The sequence below is a fragment of the Arachis hypogaea genome, chromosome 19, assembly GCF_003086295.3.
Source record: "Arachis hypogaea cultivar Tifrunner chromosome 19, arahy.Tifrunner.gnm2.J5K5, whole genome shotgun sequence".
Classification (NCBI taxonomy): domain Eukaryota; kingdom Viridiplantae; phylum Streptophyta; class Magnoliopsida; order Fabales; family Fabaceae; genus Arachis; species Arachis hypogaea.
In genome coordinates this window covers 11944575-11954524 of record NC_092054.1, presented here as the reverse complement: position 1 = coordinate 11954524, position 9950 = coordinate 11944575, and the positions used below count along the sequence as shown (strand labels likewise).

At 38.1% G+C, this 9950-nt stretch overlaps 1 non-coding gene across 1 annotated transcript; it reads right to left on the bottom strand.

Moving 5' to 3' along the window:
* Positions 1–2305: 2305 nt before the first annotated feature.
* On the bottom strand, positions 2306–2413 carry LOC112780443 (small nucleolar RNA R71). Its single transcript, XR_003191280.1, has one exon. It is a non-coding gene; the product is annotated as a small nucleolar RNA R71 (small nucleolar RNA).
* Between the last annotated feature and the right edge of the window lie 7537 nt (positions 2414–9950).

Sequence of the window (9950 nt, the reverse complement as noted above, 5' to 3'; positions counted from 1 at the left end):
TTGGACAACTGACGGTTCATCTTGTTGCTCAGATTAGGTAATTTTATTTTATTTTTTTTAGCTTTTTAATTTCGAAAAATTTTCAAAAAAAAATTAAATTATTCTATGTTCTTCAGAATATTTAAGAAAGAATTCTAGAGTTTCATGAGATTTGTTGAAGCCTGGCTGGCTGTAAAGCCATGTCTAATTCTTTTGGACCGAGGCTTCCACTCATCAGCACAGAAGCAAGTTGAATGAAGTATCAGCTGTTGTATGTCTGATATGTATGCTGAAGCTTGACTGGCCATTGGCCATGTCTAGTGTTTTGGACCGGAGCTTTCACTGAAAGCTTGGCTGGCTAGTGAGCCATGTCTAATTCCTGGACTGGAGCTTTAGACTAACATTGCAAGATTCCTGGAATTCCTATTAAAAAATTTTGAAATCCTTATTTTTCTTTTTCAAATTAATTTTCAAAAAAAAAAAAACCAAAAATTTGATGTTTCTTATTTGAGTTTAGAGTCAATTTTTTTAGTTTGGTGTCAATTGCATGTTTATCTCTTTCTTGTATTTTTCGAAAATTCATGCATTGCATTCTTCATGATCTTCAAGTTGTTCTTGATGAATCCTCTTGTTTGATCTTCATATTTTCTTGTTGTGTGTTGCATCTTGTTTTTCATATGCATTCTTGCATTCATAGTGTCTAAAAACTAAAAATTTCCAAGTTTGGTGTCTTGCATGTTTTTCTTTTCTTAAAAATTTTCAAAAATAAGTTCTTGGTGTTCATCTTGACATTCATGGTGTTCTTGCATGCATCATTTGTTTTGATCCAAAACTTTCATGCATTGAGTCTTTTTATTGTTTTTCTCTCTCATCATTAAAAATTCAAAAATAAAAAAATATCTTTCCCTTATTTCACTCATAAATTTCAAAAATTTGAGTTGACTTTCTCAAAACTTTTTAAAATTTAGTTGTTTCTTATGAGTCAAGTCAAATTTTCAATTAAAGAAAAATTCTATCTTTTTCAAATCTTTTTCAAAAATCAAATCTTTTTCACTTTTCTTTCATAATTTTCGAAAATTTTCAAAATTTATTTTCAAAATCTTTTTCTTATTTCTATTTTCAAAATCTTTACTAACAATTAATGTGATTGATTCAAAAATTTTAAGTTTGTTACTTGCCTAGTAAGAAAGGTTCAATCTTTAAATTTTAAATCATATCTTTTTGTTTCTTGTTAGTCAAGTAATCAACTTTAATTTTTAAAATCAAATCTTTTTAAATTTCTTTTTCAAATCTTTTTCAAAATAAGTTTCAATCACATCTTTTTTAAAATCAATTTCAAAATCTTTTCTAACCTCTTATCTAACTTCTTATCTTTTCAAAATTGACTTTCAAATCTTTTTCAATTAATCTTATCTTGTTTGATTCTTACCTTTTTCAAAACCACCTAACTAATTCTCTCTCTCTTAATTTTTGAAAATCACCTTCCTCTTTTTCAAAATTCCTTTTTAAGTAACTAATTGTTTTAACTTTTAATTTAAATTCATTTTTTTTAATTTTAACTTTAATTTTAAATTAAAAAAATATTTTTTTTATTTTATTTAATTTTTGAGTTCTTCCATCTCTCATCTCCTTCTAATTGTTTATTCATCTACTAACACTTCTCTCCCTCTTAAAAATTCGAACCCTCTCCTTCCTTCTGTGTTCGAATTCTTTTTCTTCTCTTCTACTCACATAAAGGAACCTCTCTACTGTGGCAAAGAGGATCCCTATTATTTTCTGTTCTCTTCTTTTTCATATGAGCAGGAACAAGGATAAGAATATTCTTGTTGAAGCTGATCTTGAACCTGAAAGGACTCTAAAGAGGAAGCTAAGGGAAGCTAAAGCACAACTCTCTGGAGAAAATCTTACAGAAATTTTCGAAAAAGAAGGAGACATGGCCGAAAATAATGACATTGCAAGGAAGATGCTTGGTGACTTTACTGCACCAAATTCTAATTTACATGGAAGAATCATCTCAATTCCTGCCATTGGAGCAAACAATTTTGAGCTAAAACCTCAACTAGTTTCTCTGATGCAACAGAACTGCAAGTTTCATGGACTTCCATCAGAAGATCCTTTTCAGTTCTTAACTGAATTCTTGCAGATATGTGATACTGTTAAGACCAATGGGTTTGATCTCGAGGTCTACAGGCTTATGCTTTTCCCGTTTGCTGTAAGAGACAGAGCTAGAATATGGTTGGACTCTCAACCTAAGGATAGCCTGAACTCTTGGGATAAGTTGGTCACGGCTTTCTTAGCCAAGTTCTTTCCTCCTCAAAAGCTTAGTAAGCTTAGAATGGATGTTCAAACCTTCAGACAGAAAGAAGGTGAATCCCTCTATGAAGCCTGGGAGAGATATAAGCGACTGACCAAAAAGTGTCCTTCTGACATGCTTTCAGAATGGACCATCCTGGATATATTCTATGATGGTCTGTCTGAGCTATCAAAGATGTCACTGGACCATTCTGCAGGTGGATCTATCCACCTAAAGAAAACGCATGTAGAAGCTCAGGAACTCATTGACATGGTTGCAAATAACCAGTTCATGTACACTTCTGAGAGGAATCCTATAAGTAATGGGACGCCTCAGAGGAAGGGAGTTCTTGAAATTGATGCTCTGAATGCCATATTGGCTCAGAACAAAATATTGACTCTGCAAGTCAATATAATTTCTCAGAGTCTGAATAAAATGCAAGCTGCATCCAATAGTACTCAAGAAGCATCTTCTGAAGAAGAAGCTTATGATCTTGAGAACCCTGCAATAGCAGAGGTGAATTACATGGGTGAACCCTATGGAAACACCTATAATCCCTCATGGAGAAATCATCCAAATTTCTTATGGAAGGATCAACAAAAGTCTCAACAAGGCTTTAATAATGGTGGAAGAAACAGGTTTAGCAATAGCAAGCCTTTTCCATCATCCACTCAGCAACAGACAGAGAATTCTGAGCAGAGTCCATCTAGCTTAGCAAATATAGTCTCTGATCTATCTAAGGCCACTTTACGTTTCATGAATGAAACAAGGTCCTCCATTAGAAATTTGGAGGCACAAGTGGGCCAGCTGAGTAAAAGAGTCACTGAAACCCCTCCTAGTACTCTCCCAAGCAATACAGAAGATAATCCAAAAAGAGAGTGCAAGGCCATTACCTTGCTTGGTGTGGCCGAACCCAGAGAGGAGGAGGAGGATGTGAATCCTAGTGAGGAAGACCTCCTGGGACGTCCAGTGACAATTAAGGAGTATCCCTTTGAGGAACCAAAGGAATCTGAGGCTCATCTAGAGACCATAGAGATTCCATTAAACCTCCTTCTGCCTTTCATAAGCTCTGATGAGTATTCATCTTCTGAAGAGAATGAAGACGTTACTAAAGAGCAAGTTGCTAAGTACCTTGGTGCAATTATGAAGTTGAATGCCAAATTATTTGGTAATGAGACTTGGGAAGATGAACCTCCCTTGCTCACCAATGAACTGAATGCATTGGATAGGCAGAAATTACCTCAAAAGAAACAGGATCCTGGTTGATGATCATGTGGAGTCACAAAAACTACAAAAAAATCAAAAACAAAATGAAAAACAGCATTAAAAACATCACACCCTGGAGGAGGAGCATTCTGGCATTTAAACGGCAGAAACAAGCATCTTTCTGGCGTTTAACGCCAGAAACAAGCATTAAGCTGGCGTTTAACGCCAGAAACAAGCATCTATCTGGCGTTAAACGCCAGAAACAGGCTACATTTGGGCGTTTAACGCCAAGAACAGGCAGCAAGCTGGCATTTAACGCCAGACATGCATGCTAATGGCGTCTGACACGCCTAATTGGAGCAGGGATGTTAAGTCCTTGACCCCACTGGATCTGTGAACCCCACAGGATCCCCACCACTTCTTCTCTCCTCTTCACACCTTTTCATAACTCTCTTCCCCAAATACCCTTCACCAATCACCTCAATCACTCTTCCCCATCACCTCTATCCACTCTTCCCCATAAACCCCACCTACCTCCAAAATTCAAACTCTTATCCCTCCCAAACCCAACCCTAATGGCCGAACCATAAACCCCCCCACCCCTATATAAACCCCTCATTCCTTCTTCATTTTCACACAACACAACCCTTTCTTCTTACCCTTGGCCGAATACACACCTCTCTCCCTGTTCTCCATTCTTCTTCTTCTTCTTCTTCTTCTTCTTCTTCTTCTTCTTCTTCTTCTTCTTCTTCTTCTTCTTCTTCTTCTTCTTTCTCTCTTCTTTTGATCGAGGACGAGCAAACATTTTAAGTTTGGTGTGGTAAAAAGCATTGCTTTTTGTTTTTCCATAACCATCAATGGCACCTAAGGCCAAAAAATCCTCAAGAAAGAGGAAAGGAAAGGCAATTGCTTCCACCTCTGAGTCATGGGAGATGGAGAGATTCATCTCAAAGGTCCATCAAGACCACTTCTATGAAGTTGTGGCCAAGAAGAAAGTGATCCCTGAGGTTCCTTTCAAGCTCAAAAAGAATGAGTATCCGGAGATCCGACTTGAGATCCAAAGAAGAGGTTGGAAAGTTCTCACCAACCCCATTCAACAACTCGGGATCCTAATGGTTCAAGAGTTCTATGCAAACGCATGGATCACTAGGAACCATGATCAAAGTGTGAACCCGAATCCAAAGCATTGGCTTACCATGGTTCGGGGGAAATACTTAGATTTCAGTCCGAAAAATGTAAGGCTGGCGTTCAACTTGCCAATGATGGAAGAAAACGCACGCCCCTACACTAGAAGGGTCAACTTTGATCAAAGGTTGGACCAAGTCCTCATGGACATATGTGTAGAAGGAGCTCAATGGAAAGTTGACTCAAGAGGCAAGCCAGTTCAATTGAGAAGACTGGACCTTAAGCCTGTAGCTAGAGGATGGTTGAAGTTCATTCAATGCTCAATTATTCCTACTAGTAATCGGTCTGAAGTTACTGTAGACCGGGCCATCATAATCCATAGTATCATGATTGGGGAGGAAGTGGAAGTTCATGAGATTATACCTCAAGAACTCTACAAGGTGGCTGACAAGTCCTCCACTTTGGCAAGGTTAGCCTTTCCTCACCTTATTTGCCATCTATGCAATTCGGCTGGGATTGACATAGAGGGAGACATCTTCATTGATGAGGATAAGCCCATCACTAAGAAAAGGATGGAGCAAACAAGAGATCATGGACCTCAACAAGAACATGAGGAAATTCCTCACCATGAAATCCCTAAGATGCCTCAGGGGATGCACTTTCCTCCACAGAATTATTGGGAGCAAATCAACACCTCCCTAGGAGAATTAAGTTCCAACATGGGACAACTAAGGATGGAGCACCAAGAGCACTCCATCATCCTCCATGAGATTAGAGAAGATCAAAGAGCTATGAGGGAGGAACAACAAAGACAAGGAAGAGACATAGAGGAGCTCAAGAGCACCATTGGTTCTTCAAGAAGAGGAAGACGCCACCCTCACTAAGGTGGACCCGTTCCTTAATCTCCTTGTTCTTATTTTCCTGTTTTTCAATTTTTGAGCCTTATACTTTATTTATGTTTGTGTCTTTACTATATGATCATTAGTGTCTAAGTGTCTATGTCTTAAAGCTATGAATGTCCTATGAATCCATCACCTCTCTTAAATGAAAAATGTTTTAATTACAAAAGAATAAGAAGTACATGGTTTCGAATTCATCCTTGAAACTGGTTTAATTATTTTGATATGGTGACAATACTTTTTGTTTTCTGAATGAATGCTTGAACAGTGCATATGTCTTTTGATATTGTGGTTTATGAATGTTAAATATGTTGGCTCTTGAAAGAATGATGAAAAAGGAGAAATATTATTGATAATCTGAAAAATCATAAAATTGATTCTTGAAGCAAGAAAAAGCAGTGAATGCAGAAAGCTTGCGAAAAAAAAAAAGAAAAAAATGGCGAAAAAAAAAAAGAGAAAGAGAAAGAAAAAAAGCAAGCAGAAAAAGCCAAAAGCTCTTAAAACCAAAAGGCAAGACCAAAAATCCAATAGCCATTAAAACCAAAATGCAAGGGTAATAAAAAGGATCCAAGGCTTTGAGCATCAGTGGATAGGAGGGCCTAAAGGAATAAAATCATGGCCTAAGCGGCTAAACCAAGCTGTCCCTAGCCATGTGCTTGTGGCGTGAAGGTGTCAAGTGAAAACTTGAGACTGAGTGGTTAAAGTCAAGGTCCAAAGCAAAAAAAAAAGAGTGTGCTTAAGAACCCTGGACACCTCTAATTGGGAACTTTAGCAAAGCTGAGTCACAATCTAAAAAGGTTCACCCAATTATGTGTCTGTGGCATTTATGTATCCGGTGGTAATACTGGAAAACAAAGTGCTTAGGGCCACGACCAAGACTCATAAAGTAGCTGTGTTCAATAATCAACATACTGAACTAGGAGAATCAATAACACTATCTGAATTCTGAGTTCCTATAGATGCCAATCATTCTGAACTCCAATGGATAAAGTGAGATGCCAAAACTATTCAAGAGGCAAAAAGCTACTAGTCCCGCTCATCTGATTGGAGCTAAGTTTCATTGATATTTTGGAATTTATAGTATATTTTCTTCTTTTTATCCTATTTTATTTTCAGTTGCTTGGGGACAAGCAACAATTTAAGTTTGGTGTTGTGATGAGCGGATAATTTATACGCTTTTTGACATTATTTTTACATAGTTTTTAGTATGTTTTAATTGGTTGTTAATATATTTTTATTAGTTTTTAAATAAAAATTACATTTCTGGACTTTACTATGAGTTTGTGTGTTTTTCTGTGATTTCAGGTAATTTCTGGCTGAAATTGAGGGACCTGAGCAAAAATCTGATTCAGAGGCTGAATAAGGACTGCAGATGCTGTTGGATTCTGACCTCTCTACACTAAAAGTAGATTTTCGGGAGCTACAGGAGTCCAAATGGTGCGCTCTTAATTGCGTTGGAAAGTAGACATCCAGGGCTTTTCAGCAATATATAATAGTCCATACTTTGCTCGAGTTTAGATGACGCAAATTGGCATTTAACGCCAGCTCTCTGCCCTATTCTGGAGTTAAACGCCAGAAACAAGTTGCAAAGCAGAGTTAAATGCCAGAAACACGTTACAAACTGGCGTTCAACTCCAAGGAAGACCTTTACACGTGAAAGCTTCAATGCTCAGCCCAAGTACACACCAAGTGGGCCCCAGAAGTGGATTTCTACATCATTTACTTATCTCTGTAAACCCTAGTAACTAGTTTAGTATAAATAGGACTTTTTACTATTGTATTTACATCTTTGGATTGTCTTTTGATCCTTTGATCACGTTTTGGAGGCTGGCCTCTCGGCCATGCCTAGACCTTATTCTTATGTATTTTCAATGGTAGAGTTTCTACACACCATAGATTAAGGTGTGGAGCTCTGCTGTTCCTCATGAATTAATGCAAAGTACTATTGTTTTTCTATTCAATTCAAGCCTACTTCTTATCTAAGATATACACTTGTTCTCCAACCTGAGGAAGGTGATGATCCGTGACACTCATCATCATTCTCACCCATGAACGCGTGCCTGACAACCACTTCCGTTCTACTTGCAATAGCTTAAGTGCGTATCTCTTAGTCTCCTGGTTCATGACGCATGGTTGCCTCACCTGACAACCGAGTCTTCCATTCCATGAGATCAGAGTCTTCGTGGTATAGGCTAGAATTATTGGCGGCCATTCCTGAGATCCGGAAAGTCTAAACCTTGTCTGTGGTATTCCGAGTAGGATCCGGGATGGGATGGCTGTGACGAGCTTCAAACTCGCGAGTGCTGGGCGTAATGACAGACGTAAAAGAATTACTGAATCCTATTCCAATATGATCGAGAACCGACAGATGAATAGCCGTGCGGTGACAGCGCATTTTGGACCATTTTCACTGAGAGGACGGGATGTAGCCATTGACGATGGTGATACCCTACATAACGCTTGCCATGGAAGGGAGTAGGAATGATTGGATGAAGACAGCAGGAAAGCAGAGGTTCAGGAGGAATGAAAGCATCTCTATACGCTTATCTGAAATTCTCACCAATGAATTACATAAGTATCTCTATCCTATTTTATATTTTAATTATATTTTAATTATCAATTCACTATAACCATTTAAATCCGCCTGACTGAGATTTACAAGGTGACCATAGCTTGCTTCATACTGACAATCTCCGTGGGATCGACCCTTACTCACATAAGGTTTATTTCTTGGACGAATTGTGAAGAAGTGTTGAGATCATATTCGCGCGCACCAAGTTTTTAGCGCCGCTGCAAGAGATCACAATTTCGTGCATCAGCCTCAGCGTTGGACCTCCAACGTTCCCTCCAACGTTGGCATATCCACGCGTGTGCGTACTCCACGCTTACGCGTGAATCGCCCTTTTTCCCATCCACGCGTAAGCGTCACTGACGCGTACGCGTCGATTCAAGTTTTTCAAATCCAAATTCTGGGCTCTTTATCGCGGACGTTGGAGGCTAGCGTTTGAGGCAACGTTGGACTCCAACGTTCGTTTAGTGACGCGTACGTGTGACCCACGCATACGCATAGATGGTCAATTTTGCCATTCCACGCGTGTGCGTGGATATAGAAATTTTGCTCTTTCACGCGTACGCGTCGTCGCTCAAAAATCATTCAGCTCCATAATTGAATATTTTATCACAAGGTTGGGGATAACGTTAGATGTCCAACGCTCCCTCCAACGTGAGCATCAGCACACTTTACAGAGAATTGCTCTGCCTCTCTTCCAACATTTGAGGCAACATTGGTGGTCCAACTTGGCAACCAACGTTGCTTCTTCTTCATCTTTTCCAGGCTCCTTCTTCAACCTTCTTCCATGCTTTCTTTCACCTATCATCAACCAATACATGCATCAAAGCCTTGCTAAAATCGTGAGAATCTTTATCATTCTTAGCATACAAGTAATTATATCATAATTCTCATGAAATTGCATCAAATTAATCATGATTGACTGAATCTAGGCACACATGAATTTCTAACCCAATTGCTTACTTATAGCTCAAGAAAGTGCATAAAACTAATTAAAAACAAAGAAAAAGGATAGTGAAACTAGCCTAAGATGCCCTGGCATCACAATACATGCATCAAAGCCTTGCTAAAGTCATGTGAATTCTCATCATTCTTAGTATACAAGTAATTATAGAATAATTCTCATGAAATTGCATCAAATTACTCATGATTGAATGAATCTAGGCATACATGAATTTCTAACCCAATTGCTTACTTATAGCTCAAGAACGTGCATAAAACCTATTAAAAACAAAGAAAAAGGATAGTAAAGCTAGCCTAAGATGCCCTGGCATCACAATACCAAACTTAAACCTTGCTTGTCCCTAAGTAAGAACTGACTTATTGAGAAGAAAGAATGAAACATAAGGTGATGTTCATATCAGCAAGTAATTATTATTAGTTCATGGGGTTTTATGCAGAAGATGCAATAACTCACTTCTTATTGATCTTTAGGCATAAACTGTCTCCTTTAAGCATCAATTAACACACTGGTATGACCTCTTATAATTTACTCATCCTTGGTAATTGCTTTTCTTTATTTTCTTTTTCTGTAAACTTTAGCTCAGTGTCATGTGTTGTAGCAGTTTCTTAGCTTATTTGTACTCAACACATATTCACTACAGACACTTGGCTCATAATTCCTCTTAAGACATTGGTGCCCAGCACCTATTTCGGTTACTAAATGCCTTGTAACTAAGTTGCTCTTGATAATGGATTTTCGGTTGATAATCCTGGGTTAGTTAACCCAAGTTACCAAGTGTTAAAGCACTCCATAGAACCTAATCATCCAAGCAGATCCTAGTACAAAGACACCACAGACATATATCCTAAGGTCCAAGCTATTGGTGTATAGCCTTATTCTTTTGCTTTCTTCTATTTTTGTTGCCACTTTTGGCTT